At 45.8% G+C, this 26,036-nt stretch overlaps 1 protein-coding gene across 1 annotated transcript in view; it reads right to left on the bottom strand.

The window, feature by feature from the left end:
- LOC146783804 (uncharacterized) overlaps window positions 1-20,302 on the bottom strand; it is a 33,495-nt gene extending 13,193 nt beyond the window's left edge. The window contains exon 1 of the mRNA XM_085633324.1: window positions 20,054-20,302. The gene's annotated coding sequence lies outside the window, so the exon portion shown is untranslated. The remainder of the gene's footprint in view (window positions 1-20,053) is intronic.
- Window positions 20,303-26,036: the final 5,734 nt, after the last annotated feature.

The following is a 26,036-nucleotide window of genomic DNA, read 5'->3' as shown; positions in this document are numbered from 1 at the left end:
GCAGCTTTCCAGCTGCTGCACATGGCCTCTTCTTATTTCAGCTTCTTTGCGCCATTCTTCTCTTGCTAACTTCCTTAATCAGGCTCTTTTTTTAATGAAAACGTTATTTGGCTATTTTGTATGTCATAGTGTGATGGTGAGAGTTTGATTCTGAGAATAAGTCAAAGGATTAGTGAATGGATTGATGGATGAGTGAGTTTATGAATTAATGGGTGAATGCATGGATGGATGAAAGGTTAGTTTTTTGAATGGGTGACCGATTTGGTGAATGGATAAATGCGTATTGTGCCGATTTTAGTGTATGGATGAAGGAGTGAGTGAATAATTGAACTGATGTATGAAGAGGAAGTGTGTGCATGAATGGATGAAAGAGTGATGGATAAGTGAGAGCATCGATTTGTGTACGGCTAAAATAATGAATGAACGCATGGATGATAACATTGTCCTATTTTGTTGTATTGGAAGTATAATTTCGAATGAATCGCACCTTGTGTTGGGACTCTAGAGTTTTGCAAAGAATTCTAAAGTTCATCTACGTGATTAACCTAATAAAATATCGCTTCATCTTCAAATTAGTTTTAGGAGTATATTTTGGCCAATAAAGTTAGTACAAATTGTCATGTTCCCTTTGCTTCCATGTGTACTTTTGAAAAGGCGATCTACTGTGTTTTTCGAAAACTCAGTTCATCTGACAGGAGCCATAGCTGTGAACGAAGATTATTTCATGCCTTGACTAACTTACATCGACATGTTCAATTTGTGCTTCGTTGAATAATCATCACCTCTTCATATTTGACACTTTGCCGTTACCATGTCCCTTTTAAGCTTAGTGGGAAGGGTTTTCATAAACACAGAACTTATGACGCAGTGCGCAGATACCGTAACCCAACTGCACTCTAATTGAAACCGAAGTACTCGAGAATAGTGGTGATGTGGTCATGTTTGATTTCCACAGGACCTTACTCTGGAATCGCCAGTAGAAGTTGTGATCACCTGTGCCTCGTCGCCAACAAATCCTAACAATAGGAGGAGATAGAGCCACGTATGAGGATAGGACAACATGCCCTAACAATCAAGTAATGGCAAAGCCTGTAACTCTGCCTTGCATTTTGAGTGATTAAATTTATTAACAATCCTGCTGCACTGAAAAAACAAAGGAAAACTGTGTATTGCATTCTGTACAGAATATTTTTATAAGTAAAATAAATGAGTGATGATTCAGTGTACTTTTGAAACTTGGGCTATCTGTGCAAACCTTGTGTTGCTGCCTCTGGAGGGGCTGTCTCTGCCGCTGGACTGCTGCTGAGGTCGCGGAGGGGAGTTGGTTTGGACTACATCTCCCAGGAGCGTGTGCGGACCTTCAGGTGTGTTACGGCTGCCCTCCCGCCCACAATCATTTAAAAACCTTGCGGAACCCGCTGACGCGGGTCCCGCTTCGTAACTTGGGCTATCTGTGCAAACCTTGTATTGCTGCCTCTGGAGGGGCTGTCTCTGCCGCTGGACTGCTGCTGAGGTCGCGGAGGGGAGTTGGTTTGGACTACATCTCCCAGGAGCGTGTGCGGACCTTCAGGTGTGTTACGGCTGCCCTCCCGCCCACAATCATTTAAAAACCTTGCGGAACCCGCTGACGCGGGTCCCGCTTCGTAACTTGGGCTATCTGTGCAAACCTTGTGTTGCTGCCTCTGGAGGGGCTGTCTCTGCCGCTGGACTGCTGCTGAGGTCGCGGAGGGGAGTTGGTTTGGACTACATCTCCCAGGAGCGTGTGCGGACCTTCAGGTGTGTTACGGCTGCCCTCCCGCCTATTGGTTCACGAGTCTCTTTAATCCGGACTCACATCCCGCTGCGCGGGACGCGCGCGGGACGCGCCGGGCTAAGCCCGGGCAAAGGGCGGGCCCTCTGTAGCCCTCCGGAGCCGAGGGAGGCCGGGCCGTGCCTACTTTCTAACCTTCGTATTGTATTGTTCTTATTTGCTCACTTATTTTGCAGAATAATTATTAGTATTTGGAATTAATCACTGCTGCTCTTGTGGGTTTGGTTGTATGTATTACTGGTAGCGGCCTATTGATATAGTTGTAGTAACATGGCTGATCGTGTAGGTAAAGGGACCCTTGATGGTTATGTATTTAAAGTCACCTCGGGGAATAACCGGGATGCCACTCTGGCGGAATTAAGGGCGAGGCGACGTTGCTCTATTGAGCTCATTAAAAATACGCCTCTCGCCGTGGCCCCCCTTCATATAGTCACTTCCCCAGCTAGGAGTGGATTTTCCTCCAAAGAAGCTTTATGTACTTCCTGTAATGATGATTCGTCAATACCATCTGGAAATCTAATCTCCATAATTGAGTCACCTAAGGATATGCCCGCATTTCCCTCACTTGTACCCCTAAATTTATCTCTTGAATCAGCTGCACCAAACGGGTCACCTCCTCAAGGTATCAAACCTTTATTGCAAAAACCTTTATTGCTTAGTGGGAAGGGTTTTCATAAACACAGAACTTATGACGCAGTGCGCAGATACCGTAACCCAACTGCACTCTAATTGAAACCGAAGTACTCGAGAATAGTGGTGATGTGGTCATGTTTGATTTCCACAGGACCTTACTCTGGAATCGCCAGTAGAAGTTGTGATCACCTGCGCCTCGTCGCCAACAAATCCTAACAATAGGAGGAGATAGAGCCACGTATGAGGATAGGACAACATGCCCTAACAATCAAGTAATGGCAAAGCCTGTAACTCTGCCTTGCATTTTGAGTGATTAAATTTATTAACAATCCTGCTGCACTGAAAAAACAAAGGAAAACTGTGTATTGCATTCTGTACAGAATATTTTTATAAGTAAAATAAATGAGTGATGATTCAGTGTACTTTTGAAATGTAAATGAATCTCACATGCATTGCAAAACTACCATGCCATAGGGGATGGAATGATACATAGTAACATGAGGTGAGAGAAAATACACCTCTGGATGGAGTCAAACTCCATTCTATATATATTTTAGAGAATTTTTTATTACTGCATTGTCAAGCCAGACCGAAGTAATTTGGATCTATTCCTTTCTCGGGTATCGTTCACAATTTGATTTTAAGATGGATCAAGCCCCTCACTGGCACCTGGAGCACCAGCTATTCATGTTCCTTGTCCTATATATTTTCTTTTTAGGTCGAGCCTGGGCAGCGCATGAGCTGCTCTGTGAGGCATGCTGTATTGGAATATGGACTTGAAGCCCCGCACACTCTCCGCCCATATTTGTCATTGTCCTTCGTACATGCTGGCTTCTGATTTCTTAATGGGCTTGTTTCCCTCTTTAGTACCGCCTGGTCTTCGTTTGTAACCTCCCATGAGGACTGGCCCTTTTACTTTGGTTGTTACACAGTACGTCTTATTTAGTCTGTAAGCACTATTTTCTTTAATGAGTTTATCCTACTTCAGGCACTACATGCTTCCCTGCAACATTCAGCACGCCATGCACACTTTCACGGGGCACTTTTACAAAAAAAAAAAAATGCTTTTGTTTGTCAACTTGACAAACACATGCTTTGTTTGGTAAAAGCGCCACTTACCGTGCTTTCACTTTAATAGCAGCCACAGACCTTTCTTTAGACATGGCTCGTCTAAAGAAAGGGGTGTGGCCGCTTAACATTAAAGCGCAGTATGGTGTACTTGTAAACAATAAGCATTTGCAATGCAATAAGTCTTGTATTTAAGAAACTTTGACCTGTTGGTATTGCAAATTACAATGCCTTTTATTACTGCAGGTTTTTTAAACACATAAATAAAAGGCATTGTCATTTACAATGCCAGTAGCTAAAAATCTCGCAATTGCGAGACCTATTGCATTGCAAATGCTTGTTTAACCAGCAGTTGTAATTCTGATCAGTGCTCCAACTTTCACACTGTCTGCTTGCTCAGCCAGGCCACAACTTAAAAGTTATAATTTATTACAGTAGTGATTTAATTCTCTTATTTCAAATGACTAGTGATGATGACAGTGTATCGCCCACAACTAATGTGCACATTTCATTTTTTTGTACATTTTATGAAATCCCTAGTTAGAGATATATTTTACCTTTATTTAAAACACTTAACTTTAGACAGTGCAACCCAGCACTTTTAAACTAACAACAATTACATACTCCATATGTGTGCGGTGTAATGTCTTCTTACATTTGGCAGGTACCGAAAATAAGGAAAAACATGAGGGGGGTTTCCCCATAGCTAAAGTACCTCATAGGAGATCTGTTGCACTTTATTCAAATGGATGGAATTGGTTTCCCTTTTAATCCAGGGATATGGAATTCTTATAGCCCTACGCCCAGGACATACTGTTTGGGGTCAAGGGCAACAAGTGGTCATGTGTATTGTGTCCTTGGGACAAGTAGGCTCAACCCCCTACAGCACAAACCCTTTGGCTGCCAGTTTACAGTACCACATTATGGACCAGGGAAAGGCATTGCCTGCAGTTAAGGTAATACATGCGTCCATGTGTTAATGCTGTTCAAACCTGTATTTATGGTTCATTAATGCAAAGCCTTTATTATTAGGGTGAGCTCTTCAAGTAAATGTTGTAAGCTCAGACTGCACTACTGACAGTGGTTAAGAGTATAAAAATGTGCCACAGGTTTGCAAAGTTTACCAATATGAGGATATGTATAGTGCTCCCAGAATGCTCTCTGATTACATGCAAATATTTGCAGAAGCCTGAAAGCAAGTTTGATGATTCTTTGCTTTCAAAATAAAAACGTTCACAAAAAAAAAAAATGCAAAAACATTTTGCTAAACTACTGAAAAAATGTAGGTACCATTTCCTTTGCAGCATCATTTAGTAAAATGTGTTGATGCATGCTAGTATTTCCCAAAAATATTAATAATGGAAAATAAGTGTAACTAGTTTTAATAAGGTTATGGGAAACAAAAATAAACAAGCATTGGTAAAGCCAGTAGATCTGAAATCGTTGGTCAGCCTTTTGGTTTTGTCAATGCGTGGTTTGTTTTGGCATGGTTTTTGTAAAACATTATTAGTCTGGGAGCTGCTGGGCCCTTGCCATTATAACAAACATTGGCAAAAGCAAAAATAGTTTTGGTCTCAAAAAGCACACATTGCATAGTAGTTCCTGGCACGGAACAAAACAACTGTATCGATATGCTCCTTGTGAAAGAACAGAATGCTGTCACTCCCAGTGAAGCTAGCCGATAGACAGAGAGAGACAACATTTTAATACACACAAAAGGTCATGGTTAACGCCAGACCTAATTAGGGGCCCAATTATTAAATAAAGTGCACCCATGTCCTTGGATTAAGTGCAGATGTACAACGTTTGTGAATTCACAAGACTTTACAGCAGTAGGCTAAGAAATAGTACTCCTAGAAAATATTTGTGAACTGCATTTTAGCATGATCAAATATGCAGGTGTAGATTTGCTCATGCAAAAATCTGAGTGTTTGCAGGCTCACTTTCCCTCTACCCACTTATTTCCCAACCCTTGAAGAAGTTTTAGGTTAGGAGTAAATATCCAACCTTTCTCAGTATGGGAAAGGATTAGAGAAGAGTTAGTGAAAACTCTTAAAACATGCAAGTTGGTAGATTTGCACAGACTCAGAAGGGCCTTCCAACCCTGGAACTACTGCTTACCATTACCTTCAGCCAGAGTATGTAGATCTGCGGAAACGTGGCAACATAAGGGAATTGGTGGTATTCAAACCCTACTATGAACGAGCCCTGGCATAAACAGAGAGGCTATTTCAGAGCTCTTACATAATGAGATTGCTGTCATAATTTGTCGCCACATCACATTGCACAAAAGGGACAACTGGATTTTGTTACAGGACAAGTAGATTTATGAAGCAACCTGCCCCATGGACAAGTAGATATTTTATTAAATTCCACACCCCTGTAATCTGTTATTTTCTTTATTGTTTATAACTGAATTGTATATATGGTCACTTTTAATATTTTAAGCTTTGTATCTATTTTGTAGTACAGTTTTATGTTACTGAAAGGTATTGAATAAAGGTATCACTGACTGACTAGTGATGTTACAACTAGACTGTAATAAGAAATGTACAGATACATTTTTACTCAGTTCTTACAAGCTTCCATATACAAGAGGTTCCTTTGCATAATTTCTATCCAGAGAATAGTTTTGACCTCTGACCTGCGGGTGACCCACAAAACGTTTTGCAGGGGCTCACCTCACTAAATTATTTACACCATGAGCTAGTAATTTTCTAACCTTCTGGGTCTACTCAGAATAATTCTGACATTTACGTTTTTTCTTTACTTTACCATCTTCTCACTCACAATTAATGTTCCTCATACATGAAACACCTTCTAATGCACATCTCATACATATTGGTTTGAGGGTACACTTCGACCTACTTTCTGCATAATGTAGTACGAACATAGGTCCTCATGTACAAAGACTGTATAAAAGCATTTGTAAATTACGACAAATAGCGATTCACAATTTGTGATTCCTTAAATGGAATGTACAAAAATGGGTTTGTTAGAAGTGGTTGCAATTTGCACACCGACCTCTAAAGAATCCACTGATATTATGAGAAGCGACCTATGTATTAACAGGTTGAGTCACAAAATACCAATTAGTAGGGAGTGTCAATTTGACCAACCTCATTAATAAGCAAGAGGTAGGTCATAACTTGAGACCCACTACGCTTGACTTTAATGATCGGCATAGTGGTCTGCTGCAATAAGCAGACCACTGTGTCTGTGATTGCTTTTAAATAAAGCATTTCTTCTTTTAAATGCAGCCATTTTCCTTAAACGGTAAATGGGATGTGATTTAAAAAAAAAAATACAAACATTTTTATTAACAGGCATTGGTCTTATGGACCACTGCCTGCGCATGAAAAATGTTTTTGTGAACATTTGCAAACGGCTTACCATCTTCTTTGAGGAGGTGGTAAAATATTGATGTTTGCCACCGGATTTCGGTGGCAAATAACTACTACATTCCTAAAGATATCGGTATCTGGAATGGACGCCCTTAATATGCCCCTCCCAAGTACTGATTCAGTATCTATCCCCAAACCGCGATTCGGTAACATCTTATCGAATCAAATATTGAGTTTAGTGAAGTTAAAAATGCCATTTGCTGGTGGAGAGGCTCCGATTTCTGTAAAATAAAAATTGCTTCATACATGAGGGCCTAGTGCAAAGTACATTCGGCTACATGTTAGATCTTTAAGTCTATTAAGTGAATTCCTACAAAAAAAAAATTGTGGGGCCCAACATGTTTACTTTGTTAATGCAAAGCACAATTGTTTTGCATGTGCTAGATCCATCCTCTAACACAATCAAGAGAACATCCACTTTTCCAAGCCCATTTGGAATATACGCGTCTGTAATATTTGCACAGCAGAGAGAACCAAACAAGGCCGAAGCCTGGTAGAAGCTAATGGTCAGGCTCCGGCTTGGCGCTTGCACGATCAGGGTGGCAAGATATACTACAGCCAGGAGGCTGGGACCAGAATCTCTTATTGAACTCTCTACCGCCAAAGAGACAAATATGGTAATACAAATACTGGACAAGCAGCAACAATGGGGTTAACTGTTGGGTTTGAATGTTTGTTAAGTTGCAATAAGACAAAATGCACAATAAACAGTATTTTTTAAAAAAGAAAAAAAAAAAAAAAAAAAAAGAAGAAGAAGACATAGCTGAGCTGAGCATCCCAACCACTGCCTGTATCCCTGTAGAACCAGGTTTGAAAGAAAAACAATCAGCTTCCTAAAAACCTAAGGCAAGTATGGCATCAATCAATCAAACAGTATTGATAAATCGCCACTTGTCATCCGTGATGGTATCCAGGTGCGGAGGACCCTGCTGTGCCGGAGGATCAGGTGAAAAGGTAAAAGTAGGCATGGCAGTTCAGTTACAGAATATGTTAGTAAAAGATTTCTACAGTTTGCAGCCGTAGCGGCTCCTTCGCAAGAGTGGCGAGCGTCGCCCAGCCTGCTGCGAGCATAATAATGCCATTTTATTTTGCCACCGGCTCACACTGAATACAGCATGAGCATGAGCAGGAGGCACGGGGCAGGGCTGAATCCAGCTATTGCAGGATTACTACTGCCCCTTTCAGTGCTCATGTCGGGTTGGCTGGCTGGCTACATACAGCCAGCCCGACATGTGCACAGTAGACCCACCAATCTACGGGCTGTGAAACACCCGGGGGATTGCTGGCACAAGCCCCCAGCCTCAAAATGAGCGCTCGCTTAACCTGCTCCCACCAATCCTGGAACTTCTCTCACGCTGAGAGTAGCTCCAGGATTGGTTGGATTCGCGTTCCATAGAGCAGGAAGAAAGTCCTGCTATTCCTGCTTGTGGATGCTGTGGAGAGAAGTGCCATGCCGGAGAGAAGGAGAAGTGCAGCATTTATGGTAAGTTTGGCACCATCGCGCCAACCATAAATTTTAACCGGTAGCCGCCACTAGTTTGCAGCCAAGATGCATTCTGCACATCTGTCTTTTAGAAAGCCTGCAACCTGCACAAACTTCAGGATGTGAGCAACATCTTTGTTTTGCTGTCCTACTCAATTGCCTTCATCGGAGATCTAGGGCTCTCCTAAAATACTTGCTTGTTAAGTCAGTAGAGGCTAAAGATTTTAAGTGTTACACCTTGTACTATAGAGATCCACACAGATGCATATTTAATCAACGTAATAAGAGCTTTTACCTTGTGTGTTTCAAATATTCAATTTATTTTGAGACTAAATCATGCTAATGTTTTTCTAGAAACAGTCTGTATACCATGTCTAAAAAAAATTGATAAGTGCAATGTCCATTTAGCCAGCCAGCCCTATTTTTAGCACAGTCTACTAATTTAACTTCTGAAGGGCAAATAAGCATAAACCATTGTCCTTTACTGAACAAAAAATGAGGTATTTTCCAGTGGCTCAACTGCAAACTGTGTGACTTAAAAACACCGGGTATAAAACTCAACCTTTCACATCTGACAAATGTATGTAATTCTTCACATCATTTTACTTTGCTGCGCCAGCTCCGTGGCGCTTACTGGACGTACCTGGTGGACTACTTGGCCCCCAGGGACCCTCAGGATTGAAGAGGAATTAATTCCCCAACTTAAAACACGCCACAGGGCGTGTTTGCACACATGTCACCTCAAGCCCCGCCCCCTCCCTTCACCACTGTGCAAACGCGCCCCGTGGCGCGTTTTAAGTTGGGGGATTAACTCCCCTTGAATCCTGAGGGTCCCTGGGGTGCAACTAGCCCACCAGGTACCTCCATTAAGAGGTGTAAAAAGGGGCGTGGCCTCAGAACTCCTCTCTGCAACGCAGCTCCCTGGTGCATACTGGAGGTGCCTGGTGGGCTAGTTGGCCCCCAGGAACCCCCAGTATTCAAGGGGAATTAGTTCCCCATCTCCAAACGCGCCAGGGGGCGCGTTTGCAGAGTGCTGCAGGGAGGGGGCGTGGCCAACCGAGGCACAAAATGGCTGCCAACACTTTCTGGTTTGAAGTGTTGACAGCCAATTGGCATAAAGCTCGTGCTCGGGAGGATCCGCGGCCGTAGATATCGAAACTTTTTTATTTTTGATTTTCTCAGCAACTACTGAACGAATTTACACCATTTAACAAAAAGGGATCATTCTGACCCAATGGCTACCTTTTTGCCAAATTTGGTGCAATTCCGTTCAGCAGTTCGGGCTGCAGCCGAGTCTAAAGTTTCCTATGGGAAATTGCATGGGGAACACACGTTTTGGGACCCCCCTTTTTTCCCGGCCCCCGCTTGATGAATTACCCCGAAACATTCAAGATAGGAGCGGATCGGAGCGCACCACAAGTTTTGAAAATTTCACGAAGATTCGTCAACCGGCGCCAAAGTTATTGGGAATAGAATGTTCCGAATTTCCTATGGAAAATAGGTCCCAACTAGAACTACCTACTGCCGACCGCCAGTAGGGGAGATATATATATATATATATAGAGAGAGAGAGAGAGCGATTGAGGAAGGCTGCTGTGACATTCGAAACGCGTCTCTCTGTGTTGCCGGGTCGGAGGAGGCCCTATGGAATAAAATGCCCTTGAACTCAGCATTCTTTGTGTGCCTGCTCTCTTCCTAGTGGAGTAGGGCTTTCGGCTGTTCGGGCTGTTGTTAAACCTACACTACAGTCTCAATGTACTACAAAAGAAAAGCACTTTTTAGAATGCATATTTTCAATTTTCTTACAACGTGCTTTGTATTTAAATATGGTTCGCAATACTACACATTATTGAATAAAACATTAAATATTAAATATTAGCACATTATCACCGAATAAAAACACTAATTTCTCAAAAGATTGAGAGATATCTGCAGTCTCAGGCAAACAATAAATAGTAAACAGATGACACTCAAATCTTTCTAAAGAGTACTAAAATCAGTTCATTCATCATGTAAAATAAAAAGATACATTACGAGCACAATGTGTAATATGGTCCTATGTTGCCATCTTGGGTTCCGGTGACATTTAAAAAGCACTTGGCTTTCCACCTTGTGGTTTGTAAATGTCACCAGAGCCCCTTGATGGTAATGTTTGACCATATTAGTATGCTACTTTGGGGGCGTGATGGCGTCTGGTCACCGTATTGTTAGTCAGATCCCAATGAATTCTGTTACTTGTATAATTTCACAGAAATTGTAGGATTTAGGTATTACTCCTCCGTAAAGCCCCAGTACTTGCATTCTTTCACTCAACAAGTTTTCATACATTCTCCCCATTTAAAGTCAATAAATTGATTGTAGTGATCTATTATCCAATTGAGTGATGTGTAAATATGTTGGGTAGTGTTAAGATGTGATGCTGAGTGGTGTTCAATGTGATAGGGTCTCAATGTTAAGATTGTACAGTGTAAATCAGTGTGTATGGCTTTATAATGGGGTGTGGTGCTGGAACATGGCATGTGGTGTTTTAAAGTGTTTCGGAGGGCATGAGGAGGACTTTCAAATATTAGTGATGCCTTTCCCACCCTACTGCAGTTTTAAATTTACAGTAAAAGAGAATTTGTGTAAGGGATGCAGCTAATGTGGGTGCAAGTACCCCAAGCATCCCCATTTGCTCAGATGTTGTGGGGGAGGGAATCTAATTAAATAGGAACATGTTTTTCCTGTGCACAAAAAGGGGAGAAAGATAGTGCAAATGTACAATTCCCTTAATCCTATAATTTAGGATTGTTCATCCTGGCTTCGGGGTTCCAACATACCCATGAAACATATTAAAATGGTGGATTTCCTCAAAGCTTTAAGAATTCAAAACAACATGAAAAGCTATGAAATTCGGAAGCATACACCACAAATGCAGGGATTCCTCAGATTTTGTAAATCAGTCTCTCTGCCACTTGAATTGCTAAACATTATACCCCCTGCCCTCACTGTACAAATGGACGGTGCCCACCTTTGGTGATCTTCTTTACATTAGTTTACCAAATGAATTCGAGGATCTGTCTTTTTTACTCCGCGTCTGTCTATCTACGCTATTGGGTGATAAGTATCTCATGACCCGTAGAAATCCCTGCATGGGTAGGCATTCATCCGCAACTTGCAGAGATCTCACACTTTTACCAAACTAACAAATCACCATGCCCATATTCCAAGGAAAATGCAATACATGAGCCTGTTGTCCACACCTTACATTTGATAATTATTCACAATGTAGAAGATTTGTAGGGACAGTTTTAGTTATTGTGAAATTACACAATATTTGCTTTTTGACATGGAAATCTTTCCCTGTATCACCTGCAATCTTGGGGGGGGGGGGGGGAGGAGAGAGTTGGACACATTTCCCACGCCTATATCACCACCTACAGCTTTTCCATTAAGGTGCAAAGTGGAAGCATAAAGATGTGTGGAAATGGCACAGTACATGATTAGGAAGACCCCCAAAGTCATGACTGTCTGTACACCTTGGTTGCATTAACTACTCCACTGACAATTCCCTGAGAACAGCCACTTCCCAAAACCAAGGTGCCCCCAACAACAAGTAATAAGGGTGTTTGGGTTTCATGATGAGTCATCATGTAAGGGTCAGGCAACCAGGCACTTTTTATTCACTGGTGGGCACGCATCACCCAGAGGTTTGTCAGGCTGAAGAGCTCGCAGCCCGGGGCACAGTGACATCATCAGTCCAGCAAAGTCCTGTGAGGATTCTCCTCCAGATCACAAAGGGTTACGTCACTGATCAAATCAGACTAGGGAGCTTTAGGTTTAAGGCAGCCTCGTAGTGCCCGGGGCAGACTGTCAACTAGGGAAGCTTCACACCACCCTGTCCCCAACTGGTCACTGAGTGAGGAGAGACAAGCAACTTTCTTGGACCCCACACCACCCCGACAGGAGTTTGGAATGGTCTCCCTCACATGACCGACTCTTCACAACGACAGCCAATGAGAGCAGGCAATGGGATCTTCGTTAAGATATAGTTCATTGCAGCCATTACTGCCTGTGCGAAGTCCTACTGTACCCTCACCTCTGCCTTCCATTTCCAAGAGTACCGTGTGTGCTGCTCAGAACCCATAGCCAACTGCTGCCCCAACTGGCACAAACCAGCTCCCTCCCAGGGCATCATGCTCCCACAGCCCACAGCTCCCATCATCCGCTGGCACTCCCTCTGTGCAAGAGGAACCCATCTCACAGCTGGAGCCCGCCAGGTAACAGGTACATTGAATGTGTGGGTGCATGTGTGTATTCATGAATAGGTGTGTGTGGGTGCATGTGTGCATTCATGAATAGGTGTGAGTGAACATGAGTATGCACACGTGTGCTGTGAATGTACGTGTGTGTGCTTGTGAATGGTCGGCTGTGAGCATGTGCACATGCCTTTAAAGTACGTCAGTGTGTGTGAGTACGCAACTTTGAGTACTTCAGCACAGGGTTCTGCTTTTCACAGCAGATGACTGAGATTTAAGACTCCCCCAACCAAGCCTCCTAAAACATTTCTGCATCCCCCCCAACTCCTTTGGAAGTTCACCAGCCACCAATGCTTACAACTACAGAAAACTCTGCACACCTTGAGAATAATCTGAAGTTGTGACCACCTCAGAAAAAATGTCAAGCTCCCCACTTTGTGAATCAGATTCTAATATCTCCATAGTTAAGTTATAAATATGCATGGAAGTGAATTTGCATAATGGTGGGGGGGATTAGGGATTCTGGGTTCTAATAACAAAAATCAAAGACTATGGTAAAATAAGATTTTGCTGGCGATGGGGAAATGATGGTTCAAGCATACCAAATCCTAATAACCTTTCTCTGCTTTGGCCACGTTTGGAGATCTGTGGACTTCCCAGGGTTCTCAGGTTTCCAATCCCATGCATGCGTAATTCCTGCAGTCAGGGGATTTCCCCTTTACATTTTGGTACGTTTAGTCACTTTTCTTTCATTAAAAATCAGGAGTACAAATTCCAAAATGCAAAGCAAATACCTGGACTTGCACACATAGAATGGGAAACTTTAAATTCTGTACATTTTGATGCAGTTTGTGGCTGCACAATAAGTGTGCCCTGTAAAGTAGAACATGCGGGGGTCAAAACATGTCTTGCTATATTTCAGGAGTGTGCAAAATTTAGAATTTGGGAAAATTGTATAGAAAATTCTGTCTTCGAAAGGTCTTTTTGCCAGAGACAAATCTTGAACGTGATTTTTTTTGTAGTTTGTTTCTCAGCAAAACAAGTTAAATAGACACGTATTTGGATAAAAAAAAGAGCGAATTGATTTTTTGTTGAAGAATTTTCCTGCAAAAATAGGAGACATTCACCAGTCATAACTGAAAAAGTGCAATCTGATGATGATGTATAATGGTGAAATGTCACCAACTTTGCCACTTGAACAATACATTTTGACACCCCTACTTTCTTCTGGCATATGTTTGGATCAGTTACATTACCCGGAGCTAGTTAAACTGGTTACACGAATAATTCATGGATGAATGCGCGAACTTGTGCAACGGTGCTCTGAGATCTAAGCTCCCTCTCATTCGTCAGCCCACTCAGATCACCAGTACTAACAACCGTAGATGTTTACTAGTGGTGCACACCCTGTTCCCAAAGGATCACCAGCCCCTGTGTGTGCAGCAGGACAGATCACTACAAGAGATCAGCACAGACACTCAAAACACGTGTCCTGGATCGATTGACTGACTACCCAACAAGCCACGTTTATTATGATGCGTTCTTGTGCATTAGCATCAGCAAAGATGGTCTCCTGCAGCCGCCAGGGAGCTGGCGATGAATATTTGATGCAATCATTGCCTTGATGAGCACTTATGGGACAGGGATAGTCCCCCAGATGCAGGTTGTTTCTAAAAGCAAAAAAAAAAAATGCCCACATGAGGGAAAAGCTTTGGCCCAGAGCTGCGAACTTTGGAGCATTCACAAAGTGGCCGCTGAAAAGCAAGCCTTGTGTGACTGTCTTAACAGTTTTACACCTGTAGGAAGACGTGTTGTTTCAGTTTATGGATCATTAGGTTCTGTGACACTTAAGAAGAAAAAGCAACTGTAAGTGTCCTGGAGGCTAAAGTGTAATGCAACATACGTGCAATGCTGGAAACTGTCATTGTAAACGATAAACAGACTGCACTGATGTGTGCACATGCACATATGATTGACATTCCTTGTTAAAGAGCCATGAGTGTTATGATGTCAACCCTAAAAACCGCTGCTATGGGAGTTTCTGGTGAGCTATGCAGCCATATTAATGCAATGCGTTTAGTGTCACACATGTCGTCATAGACATCCTCATAAATGACAACGGATTACATACCTGGTGACATCGCATATCACATCCTTAATGACGTCATCAGTAACATCACAAACTACTCATTGCCTCTACAGGGTTCAGCCATTCGCATGCCCACCAGGCTGTGGGTGCAACACCTGGTTGTGGCCAGGTCCTACACTCAGCACTCCTTCCTGTTGGGCACTCTTGGCACAGTCCTCTGCCATGTCTAGAGAGCTCTGGCTGCAGCATCTGCCCACTGACTAGCTACTGAACTGCATGTACCCACATGCCCTTCACCCATGCCCCGGGGCTCGAGTGCCGAACCTGGACTTTGGGTTTGCCCGGTGCCCAGCTCCATTGTAAACAGTGGCACTCTGTGTCCAGGACACAGCCTTTAATTGCAGTTGTAGAGATGGAGCAGTGGTGTGAACAGATAGATACCTGGTCCAGAATGGACAAGGAAAAAAGGCTACAACTCCCCGCCTCAAAGCCCGAAATTGCGGCAGAAAGGCCAGAGACCCACTTTCAACATGTGATTTCCTTGCATTTGTGCCATATAAAAACAAGACTTGTACTTCCGCTTCCAGGAAGCAGATGTGGGGGGCATCATTCGTTGGGCGCTTCATTGATGCCACCACTGATCTCAAGGCGTATGTCAATAGTGATTCAACCTGTGACTGCATGCGCGAGGTCCTGGGGCACGCATATGGAGAGTTGTATGTTTTTGGAGATATAACTGGCGAGTTTCAGGGCTCAGTTAGATTCTGGGTCGCACCACACTACACTTGAGACTGAGGTCTCTAAGGGGGAATGGTATGATTTTTCATACCCCTCGTTATTTAGCTCTCTCAGTGAATTTCTTCCGAGTTACAGCACCACTCTTCACTGGTGACAGGGTATGGCCTGCAGCCCTTCTGGCAGTCAGTTCACAGCCCCAGAGCCTGCAGGGGACGGACTTCAGCCTTTTCCCATGGAGTCTGGGTGCAGGCAGGACCACAGAGCGCAGCATGCCCTGCACCCAGCCCACCACCCCAGCTCCAGGGGCCTTCAGCTGTGCCAAGCGGCTCTCGACAACGGGTACGGCCCCGGTCATCCCTTAAGGCATCTGTTTAGGAGGTTTGGAGATATAAACATTTCTAAAGGTTGCCAAGCGGGCTTGCGAAGGAGAACCCTTTTATACATCCTGGCTGTGCTAATGACAAAGGATTCGCAGATCTGATCCAAGGTTATCCATGGATACAAAAATGTTAAAAATTAATTAACCTGATTCAACGAGGGATTTTTTTTTCTCGTTGCCCTTTAGGATCTGCAGTTCCAAAGTTTGAACCACAGAAATGGGTGCTCTGACTGGCTGACTGCAAGAGAAAACAATTGTGTTGCTGCTGCATGTTCAGCACACGGGCCACAGTGCCAACATCCTGGAAACAATTCTAAGTCCACAAAAGTGCTCAGGGGGAATCACACTCTGACCTCCAAGCATTAGTTTGGGGGGGGGGTGGTCTAAGCCACACACTCCCCATGATTAACATTATTTAAAAAACGGTGCCACTGTGTGTGTGAATTGTCAGTTTCTGTGGGTTTGACGCCTATACGAAGTGGGGTTTGCTTACCCGCAGCGAGCTGGGTCCAAGGCCTGCCCTGCAGCACATGATTAAAGAGTGTGCATAGATGGGGTTGCAAATTAAGTGCATTATTCCACAAATGAAATTCACCCTCAAAAAAGGAACTATGCTTCTGGGTCAAACATGCAAATCCACTGACATTCGCTAGTCATCGTATGCAATGCACACAATGCATGCCACACACAGCTCACGTTGCAGAAAACACAAAACACCCATTTCAAAATGGCGCATCTACAAAGACGTGCTTTCTGTGCACTGCATGCTATAACTCAAACTTAATTGATTTTGTATGGAATTTGGGGGACAGGCCCTGTGGAATATTTTATGGAACTTCCGCAATTTTGGCTTTCTTTACTAGAATATACAATATCCAAAATCCAATTTTCCTCTTGCGTTCAACTTGACCATTTGTGATAACTATTATTTGGTCAACAGGGATTTATGACAATAGATGTGTGACATCATAATAGATGGTGTAGAGCCCGCCACCGGGGTGAAAGGCAGGTCATGGAACATCACTGGAGCTGCAGTTTAAACAAGACGAACAGGCTATTCATTCTCCCAATATGTTTTACTTGGATGAACAGTGATCAGCAGAAAAGACCTACTTATAGCAACATTTTCACTTGTTTGCACGCTATGGGTAATTCGAGGAAAGGCGGGATCTTGAGGGTTTCTACATGTTCTGAGTGACAGCAATTATTCAATCTGATTTACATCTACGGGTTTTGTTGTGTTATCTTTTTGTAGCGTTTTACTCCTGGTTTAGTGTCAGTATGATTTCACAATACTGATTTTACTTTTCATCTTCATGGCTGAAATCTTACTACTTCTTTCAGACGAAAGAGCAAAATACAAATGATTTAAATGGGTTGTCAGGTGCGTGATGGTGTGGCCATGTATTATGAGAAATAAAACACCCCATGACGTGCTTTAAAGGGATATTGCAAGTCACCTCAGAGTTCTATGCCCTTATAAAGCAACTCTGCCTTTAGCCTCCTTCGTCTATATGGAACTCCTTGATTTGCAATGCCCTTATAACGTATGGCAGGGGTTACTTTATCCCATATATTATACGGCATGGCAGGGGTTACTTTACCCATATATTATACGGCTTGGCAGGGGTTACTTTATCCCATATATTATACGGCTTGGCAGGGGTTACTTTACCCATATATTATACGGCAATGATGTTACAATTGAATTATTTTCCATAATATGCATAATTCCCATTGGATATCAAAGTTCATCCTGGAGGAATATTTGACAATAAAATCCAGTCTCATTTTTTCGCCAGCTAATTAATTGGTAAGTAAGATAATGCTGTTAAAATGGATAATACGAAAAGTCACCCTGCCCCGCTGGATCCTCGCCCTTCATGTATTATTCTCCCCAGTAAAGGTCAATAAATACCGGAGCACTCTCCCGACAAGCAGTGCAGAGGCCACCGTTAAGTGAAGAGTGCAGGGACAAAACCTTTCCGGTCTACAGGCAAAATATGCTCCTTAGCCATGTTTGACTTCAGTAAAACTGACCTTCTGTCTCGCACCAATTACACGATTTTTAACCACAAATTGCACACTTCAACGTTTCACTTATTGTTTTCAATACACATTTGCTGTAAGAAAACATTTTATGATGACTGAACCAAATTAAAAGTGTAATGGAAGAGATGCCCATAATTGGTAATAAGTCACACAGTCTCCGACTTTACAAATATGATAATCCTTTGCCTATTGGTAGATGTTTAGTTCATGCACTATTGGCTGAAAGCAAAATGGTACTTTTGTGACAACTAACACCAGTGCTTAATTTGTGCTGGTGGTTGTGGGTGGTGGGCATGGCAATCATGTTTGTGGACCGGTACTTTGTTTTTATCATCACACAGGGACAGAGCTACCACTGGTGCAGCAGGCGCAGTGGCACCGGTGCCTTGAGAGGTCCACTAAAGCATGATAATTGCTGTATTTTACTACCTCAACAGCAGTCAAAGGAGACATTTGCCTTGCTTGCGTCAGGGCCCCTGCCATGCTTGCTAGGCTGCTTTCATCACTTGATTCAGAGCAAAAGAGAGAAAGGCAGAAACTTGAGGAAGGAGAGAAGGAGAGAAAGATAGAGACAGTGACAAAGGAAGCAAGCATGCAGGGAAAAGAACCTGCAGGAGTGAGCTTAAGAGACAGGAAGAGCGAAGCCGTGGAAGAAAGACGCACGAGGTGGAATCAAGACCGGTTAGCAGTGGTATTCAGTGAACCCTACAATTTACATAGCCATAGTGGACTACTATGAAAATATTTGGACTCATTCAAAAATATTAAATAAAGTTAACCAACAATTACAACATGGAAGCAAGTTAACCGCTTTCACTGTAGCGCTTTTGTTCTCACCAATAAGATATTTACAAAGACACCAGTGGGATATTTTCTGCGCATGTCGCTACTAAACAATTTTTTTCTCCTAAATACAATATTTTAATTGCACACTTTTTTTTACTCCGCAGTTTGGCCTCCCCTCAATAGCACAAATCTAATAAAGCACAACAATAGTTAGTGAATATTTTATTTAAAAGCGCTTATGTATTTATTAAAAATATGTTCTTATAATGCGGGTTGCTAATGGAAAATCATGATTTTATTAAAGCGTGTGTTGCTTGCTATAAAATTATAATAACATGAGGCAAATTACAATTAAAAGCAATGCAATAACTGGGGCCTGCAAAGAGATTTCTAATTAAAGGCAAGTCCATGCATGTCCATAAACGGATTGAATGTTCAGGGACAAGCAGTCATTGTTTTTGCAAACAGATGCAATCAGTGCGTTTCTAACCCAGGCACCAAGCCATGGCTTCACTTTTTCTTAAATGAATCCTGCTATAAGAACAAATACACAGTCCAGTAACATAAAGTCTAGCTATTCAATTGCCAATCGTGCAAAATCACGTTTAGACATCTTCTAAGCCGGACTTCCCTACAAGTATGTAATTCCACGACCCGCTGTAGGAGCTTGACCACTCTGAGGTGATGTGCGCCACTTTTTCAGTGCTCGCTTTCATTTCGCAAACCAGTGTATTATGGGAGTTGTAGTCATGATTTCTTTCAATTGAACAATGCACTCTTGAAAACAATTATTGGAAGTGGACAATGTTACAATGGGAAAACGTTGTCCTACCAACATGCAGTGAGCTGGCAACCCGTTAATTTCCCAGTTTCCTTAAATTTGTGACTTGTCAATGCGTATGACCGCCAGCTGATCCGGTATTTTACCGATCTGGCCGGTATTTTCATAACAAGACCGGTAAAAAAAACCACACACACCATTACACATGAGTTTTTCCACTTTGAAATGCAAATTAAAGCAACAACATTAAAAATATTTCAAAATAATTCTAACGCGGTGTAGTCTACTCTTATTGTTGTAAAGCAAATATAGGCAGAATTGCTGTGTTAAAATATTACACTGGCTTTCACAGAAACTGTTATTTGAATATCAAATCCTGGCTTTTCCAAAACCCCAAAATACGCATCAATCGCTAGAGTTTGTTTTGTCTGAGAAAGGTTGAAATATGTAACAATACCCTGTGGTTAGATTTGTGCTATAAACTTTCTGCAAACAAACACGTTAAAACTTCTAGAAACAAGAAAAAAGACAAATACTACAGTCTACGTTAAAAAATAAATAGTAAGTACAGATAGATTTTGCACCTTCTTACCCAGGTGAGGAGGTGGTGGCCTTCTCTGTGAAAGTTCCCAGCCCCAGACTGTTTGAGCCTCAGACTGCTTTTGGAAAGCTTCTGGGAAGAGCTTGATCTGCTCCTCGCCGCTAATCCGGAGATCCGCGAATAACGAGGCTGCATTTCCTGGCTGCGCAATCACTAATGCACTAGGTGTGGTCATGGAGCAATTACCGGCGAGGCCAGCAGAGCCCAGAGGCCGCTCCTGCAGCTGGAAGCGGACCCACTACTCCCCAGCAGGGGGCAGAGCCCTCCACGTGAATGTAACCACGCCCACTGCTTCGCCGCCGGTACCCAGGGCACGAGACGGGCGCGTGACTGGCGCACACAACCAAAACAGAGCGTTATCTGGTGGGTTTATGTCTCGAACCCTTAGAGCGTCTGAAACAGCCGTGGCCAACATCTGAGAACTCAAGTCAGGTAGATTAGGAGACATTAGACAACAGAGCGAGTTCCGACTGTCTGACATTAGGGTTACCACCTTTCTCAAGTGAAAAATAAATGCCATCTATGTGTTTACGTTTAACTATTCTGGAAGGGTCTAGTGCTGTTTGGTAAAACAACAATTTGTATAACATTTTCAGTATTCTTTTTGTTGCATGGCGATTGTCCCTCAGTTTGTTTTAATGATAATTTAATGATTATAAACAGCTAAAGAACACTTTTAAGTGATTTCTTCATGTGTTTGCTGATTTTGGTTTAGATTTGAAAAGAAAAAAACATCAGACTTTACTCCTTTTCCAATTTTTATTTACAGGCGGAGGCTTAATTTTACAGGCCAGACCAATACAATAACTTTCCAGGTGGCAACCTTATTTGACATACATCTGAAAATGTGTTTTTTTTAGTCAGAAAGGTGCTTGAAATGTCCTGTCATATTGAAGGAACGGTGAGCCAACCAGGAAGGCACCAAGAGAGTTGGTGTAGTGCTAACCAGACACAATGCTCCAAGCACCTGAGGAGGAACAACTGGGACATTGCTCCCAGTGGGTTACTTCTAGGTTGGATTATCTTTTTGACTTTTCATGAAAAAAGTATATTTCTGAGATTTCCAACAGGCAAAAATCCTGTTTAAGAAAATTTGGAGTAAACGTGTATTTGCAAATGTAAGTTTCTTTTGTTTCTCCACAGGAACAATATCGGGGTAAATTTGGTCCTGTTGTATAAACATCTTCCATTACCCGTATTTAAAAATTTAAGGTGATCCCTGCCCAGTCCTACCCATGACAGGAGTAAATTTACATGCATTTCCAGGGTGGGGAAATTAACTGCAAGGGGGTATTTCCCCACAAACCTACGAAATTGTGTCTGTTTACCTACTTTTGCAGCTATGTTCAACTGAAAACTTTCACATTATGGAAATTTCACCTTATTGTAGAATTTCTGCATGAGTCTAAAGCAGTGATACTCAAAGTACAGTCCAAGGGCTGCTTGTGGTCCTCCTGACCTCCACATGCCTGCTGAAGGACAGCACTGGGCTGATGTAATTACTTGAGGTTAAATAAACAGCGTTTATTTACACCTAAATAATGTAAAAGAAAAGAAGCAAATGTGTCCTGCGCCACTGACTTTAGCAACACATTTACTTTTAAGATATCTAGCATCAGGGGCATAGCCTGAGGCGTCAAGATGGCGGACGCACTCTAAGAGTACTCTGGACCCCCTCCGTCATCCGCCTGGCATCTGCCCGTCCTCGGCTGCAACCTACCTTCTCCAGGCGAGGAACTTGATCCTCCACACTGTCCGCTCCGATCCCTCTCGCGGGCGGATCGGACTCCTCTTCGCCGTGAACGGTCTTCTCTCCTCCGCCGGCCCCAGCTCTTCAAAATGGCGGCCCTGGCGGCTCACCGCGCTTAAAAGGACGTTCCCCTGCCTGGCGGCCGTGCCTGCTCAAACCCACCATCGGTGCCCTCCTCAGCAAAGACGCCTTCCTCCCGTCCGCAGCGGCCTGCGCTGGTGCCCCGCTGCACTGAGCGGACTGCGACCAAGTGAAGCCCGCCGCGCCTCAGCTTTTACCTCCGGACAGCAGCGCTCCTGTCTGCCGCCCCCGCCTGGGCCTGTTGCCGATCGGGCTGCCTGGTGGGTCAGCAAGGTCAGGGCTCGTCGGGGCCGTTCTTCGCGGCCTGGAACTGCCGCTGTGAACGGGAGAGAGTCACGCATCACCCCCTGCGGCCGCGGGGGGCACGGCTCTGCTTCTGGGGCTGCTGTGTTCTTCCCCTGAGGGACCTGACTGGCGAAATGGAGCGGCTACTGTGGGACCGCCTAAACTTCAGCAACAGCCCTCGGGCCCCGCACAGATGGTGAGTGGGGGGATCGGCCACTAAGTCGGGTGGCGACCGGGGTGACAGGGCAGTGCTTCAACCCCCCATTTCCTCCTTCCCTGAGGACGCCTCCGGTGGTGTTGAGGTGGGGGCCCTGCTGGGCGACTTCTCCTGGCTATCCCGCGCCGCCTTATTGGCCAAATCAGACTGGTTGGGGGCGGCTGCCCTCCCTGGGGCCCTGGATTCTGGGGGTGTCCTGGCCGAGGTGGTGGCCCTGGTGGCTGAAGTGCTGGGGGGGTAGGGTTCGGCCACCGAGTCGGGTGGCAGGCGCAGGCAAAGCAAGGACATCGGCGCCCCCTCCCGTGACACGCGTCTTTCTGGGGGCGCCTTCGAGAATCCACCGGCCTGGGACTGCATCTCCTTGCACTGGCCCCCCCTACACCTAACTGAGTCCTCCATCTGCCGCTGTTGTACTGGAGCGCCGTGGAGGCTGTGGCCTCCTCTTTGATACTGGGCCCGCTGGCCCCCCGGGGCTGCAACGGGCGCCATACCGACCGTGGCCCGCCACTTGACTGCGGCTGCTCTCGTTGAGGAGGCCTGGGTCCGGCTGAGGTTGTTGTGAGGGGGGGCACGGTGCCCTCTCCATCCTTGATCGTATTCTGCCCCGTCTGCTCTGGACAGTTCATGTGGGCCATGGGCTCCGCTGCGGGCGTTGGCCCCTCCCGGGGCCTCTCACTGCTATGGGCTGTTCCATCAGAGGTGAAGTCATCTGCTTCGGACTTTGGGGACGGGCTGGAGACGGGTGGCGGTGGTGGGTGTCTGGCCGGCCTGGCCACCCTTCGCTGAGGAGCTCTGCCTGACCCCGAGGGTGGTTCCGAGACACAAATCACTTCTGCCCCCACCGGGGACCCGAGGGGTTGGACTTGGACGCCTGGGCCCGAGCATTGACAGCCTAGGTGTCCGGGGGACCCCCCTTCCGCACTTGCTCCACAACGGATCAGCTACCCACCCCGAGATGGGCAGAAACCGACCCGTCCAGAATCCGGTCCCTCCAACCCAAACGAAAATGGATCAATTTACCATGTCAGACCGGGACCCGGAAGGCGAACTGCCTGGCATACCGGGCGCCGCCAGGGTAGATCTCTCCACCATCCTTCAGGCGATAAGCACCTCTCAGGCCTCAGTAGAATCTAAGATAGGCGAGGTGAGGGTGGATGTGGCTCTCATTCGCCAGGTTCTGCGCAACGCCACAGCGCGCATCACGGAGGCGGAATCCCGTAACTCCACGGCGGAGGACGACATCAGCCAACTTAAGACCCAGGTGGCCCGTCTCCAGATCCAGACCTCGGAGCTCCACCGTAGGGCCGAGGACGCCGAAAATAGATCGAGGAAGAATAACCTGCGTCTCCTGGGGTTTCCCGAGGGAGTGGAGCAAGGCCACGCCGACACGCTCGTGGAGACCTGACTGCGCTCTTGGATGCCCAAAGATGCCTTGTCACCATGGTTTGTTGTATAACGGGCTCACCCCTCCCTGGCGCCCAGGCCTCCGCCTGGGGCCCCTGCCCGACCCATAATCTTGAGGGCGCTCAACTTCCGAGACAGAGACGCCATCCTTGGGGCAGCCAGGGCACGGGGGCCACTGCACTATCAGAACAGCAAGATCATGGTTTTCCCGGATTACACCAGGGAGGTGCAGGCCCAGCGTCGGACCTACGATGAGGTCAAACAGAAGCTTTGCATACATGGGTCTCCGATACGGTCTCCTCTTCCCGGCCCGGCTCAAGGTCATCTTCCAAAATTAGACCCTTTTCTTTGATAACCCTCAGGCGGGTGGACCTGGCTGACAGAGGAAAGGCCCCTTCTGCCCTGGCCGGCTTCCTCTCCTACCCAACGGGCTCCTCAACAGCCGTACTCGACCCTCCCCAAACCCCAGCGGCGCCGGACGAGGTCCTGCAGGAAGACCAACCGTCGTGGGGAGGCATCTTGCTCTCCGGGTGCGACGTCCCAGCGCACTCCATCCCGAGCCTCGGCCCGAGGTTCCAACACTCCCAGCCCGACCACCTCACTGATTGATTTGAGTGACCGCCCGGGTCCCTCGAACAAATTGTGCCACGCCATTTCCGACTCTGACCTGTCTAGGAGCCTGATGATCCGAGGAACCGGAGAATCGGAGGTCACCTGAACGTTGGCACACAACGAGAGCGTTTTCTCATAACCCTCTGAGGCGCCCAAAAGGCGATGGTCTTCGAACTTCCCGCGAGGGGGGTGATCTACTCTCCTCGAAACCAACGGTTTCACTCCCTGGACTCAATTTGCATTTCTTGTGTTTATTTGCCCCATGCGTAGTTGCAGCTGTTCACGATTCTCTCATCCGATCGCATGGAGGGTGGTCCATCTCTGCCACAGTCATGCTCCGCTAATCGTTCTAGCTTAGCGACCAAACTTCTTGTTGTTTAACTTGTTTTCCTTTTCAGGGCGACAGATGCTTCACGTTCGGAAGTGTAGGGTGGGGGGAGTTGGGGGTCAAGGGGGGGGCGGGGGAGACCGTTATCTCCAGTTCGTTTGTTGTTTTTAGCCGCCCACGGGCCGCTGTTCTCTGTTCCTTCTGGTAGCCACACATGCATACACACCACTGACGAAGACACAAGACTCACCTCGACGCACACCTCCCACCGGGACCTGACACTGCCTGCGCTTGCACCTCCTCTTCCCTATACCACCCACCACGATGGCGTCCACCCTACCTAGGCCCCTCCACGTTCTTTCGTGGAATGTCAACAGCCTGCTGGATCGCATAAAACGCACTGCTGTCCTTCGAAGCGCCCACCGGTGTGCACCGGATATCCTGTTCCTGCAGGAAACACATCTCCTGGGCTCGCAATGTAATTTCCTCGCCCGGTATGGGTTCGACAGGGTCTGGCACTCTGGGTTCACGTTGGGCTCCCAGGGGGTGGCCATTATACTCCGGAAAGGGCTGCCCTTCGCCCTGACACAAGCCGACACAGACGCACAAGGCCGCTATGTGGCCCTGTCGGGTAGGATTGAGGGACACCCCATTAACCTTCTATGCACATACATCCCTCCCGCCGTCATGGCCCCTGCCCTCCGCTGCCTCACACTGGTGCTTTCCTCCTTCCCACAAAGCCTGACGGTACTAGGAGGTGACTTCAACGCCGTCTTACAGCCCTCACGCGACACGACGGGTACCCCATCGGCGGCCCGCCTTACTTCTGCAAAACGCCTATCTGACTAGTCCTCGGCCCAGGGTCTCTGCGATACCTAGAGGGTGTGGAATCCCCGCAAATTCCAGTTTACCCACACGTCGGGGGCTCACCATACCCACTCTCATATCGATCTGTTTCTACTATCTGCCGTGGACTGTCAATTGATGTCCGGGTCCACAATCTTACCCAGGGGTGTCTCAGACCACTCCCCTGTATCCCTTCGTTTCTGACACCCCCCCGGCGGCATCCGCATGGTATGGCGAATGAATGCCTGGTTCCTGCAGGACGCAGACTTCGCGGAGTCCCCCGGGCAGGAACTGCAGCAATATTTTTCGACAAATACGAGCTCGGTCCCCTCGCCGGGCACGCTGTGGGAGGCCAGCAAGGCCGTGATGCTCGGGGTGGCTAGGGGTCTGGTCCACGCGAAACGCCTGGAACAATCCGCCCGACTCACGCAGCTGGAGGCCCAGGCGGCGC

Source organism: Triturus cristatus, chromosome 11, assembly GCF_964204655.1.
Source record: "Triturus cristatus chromosome 11, aTriCri1.1, whole genome shotgun sequence".
Taxonomy (NCBI): Eukaryota; Metazoa; Chordata; class Amphibia; order Caudata; family Salamandridae; genus Triturus; species Triturus cristatus.
This window is presented reverse-complemented; position numbering and strand designations above follow the sequence as displayed.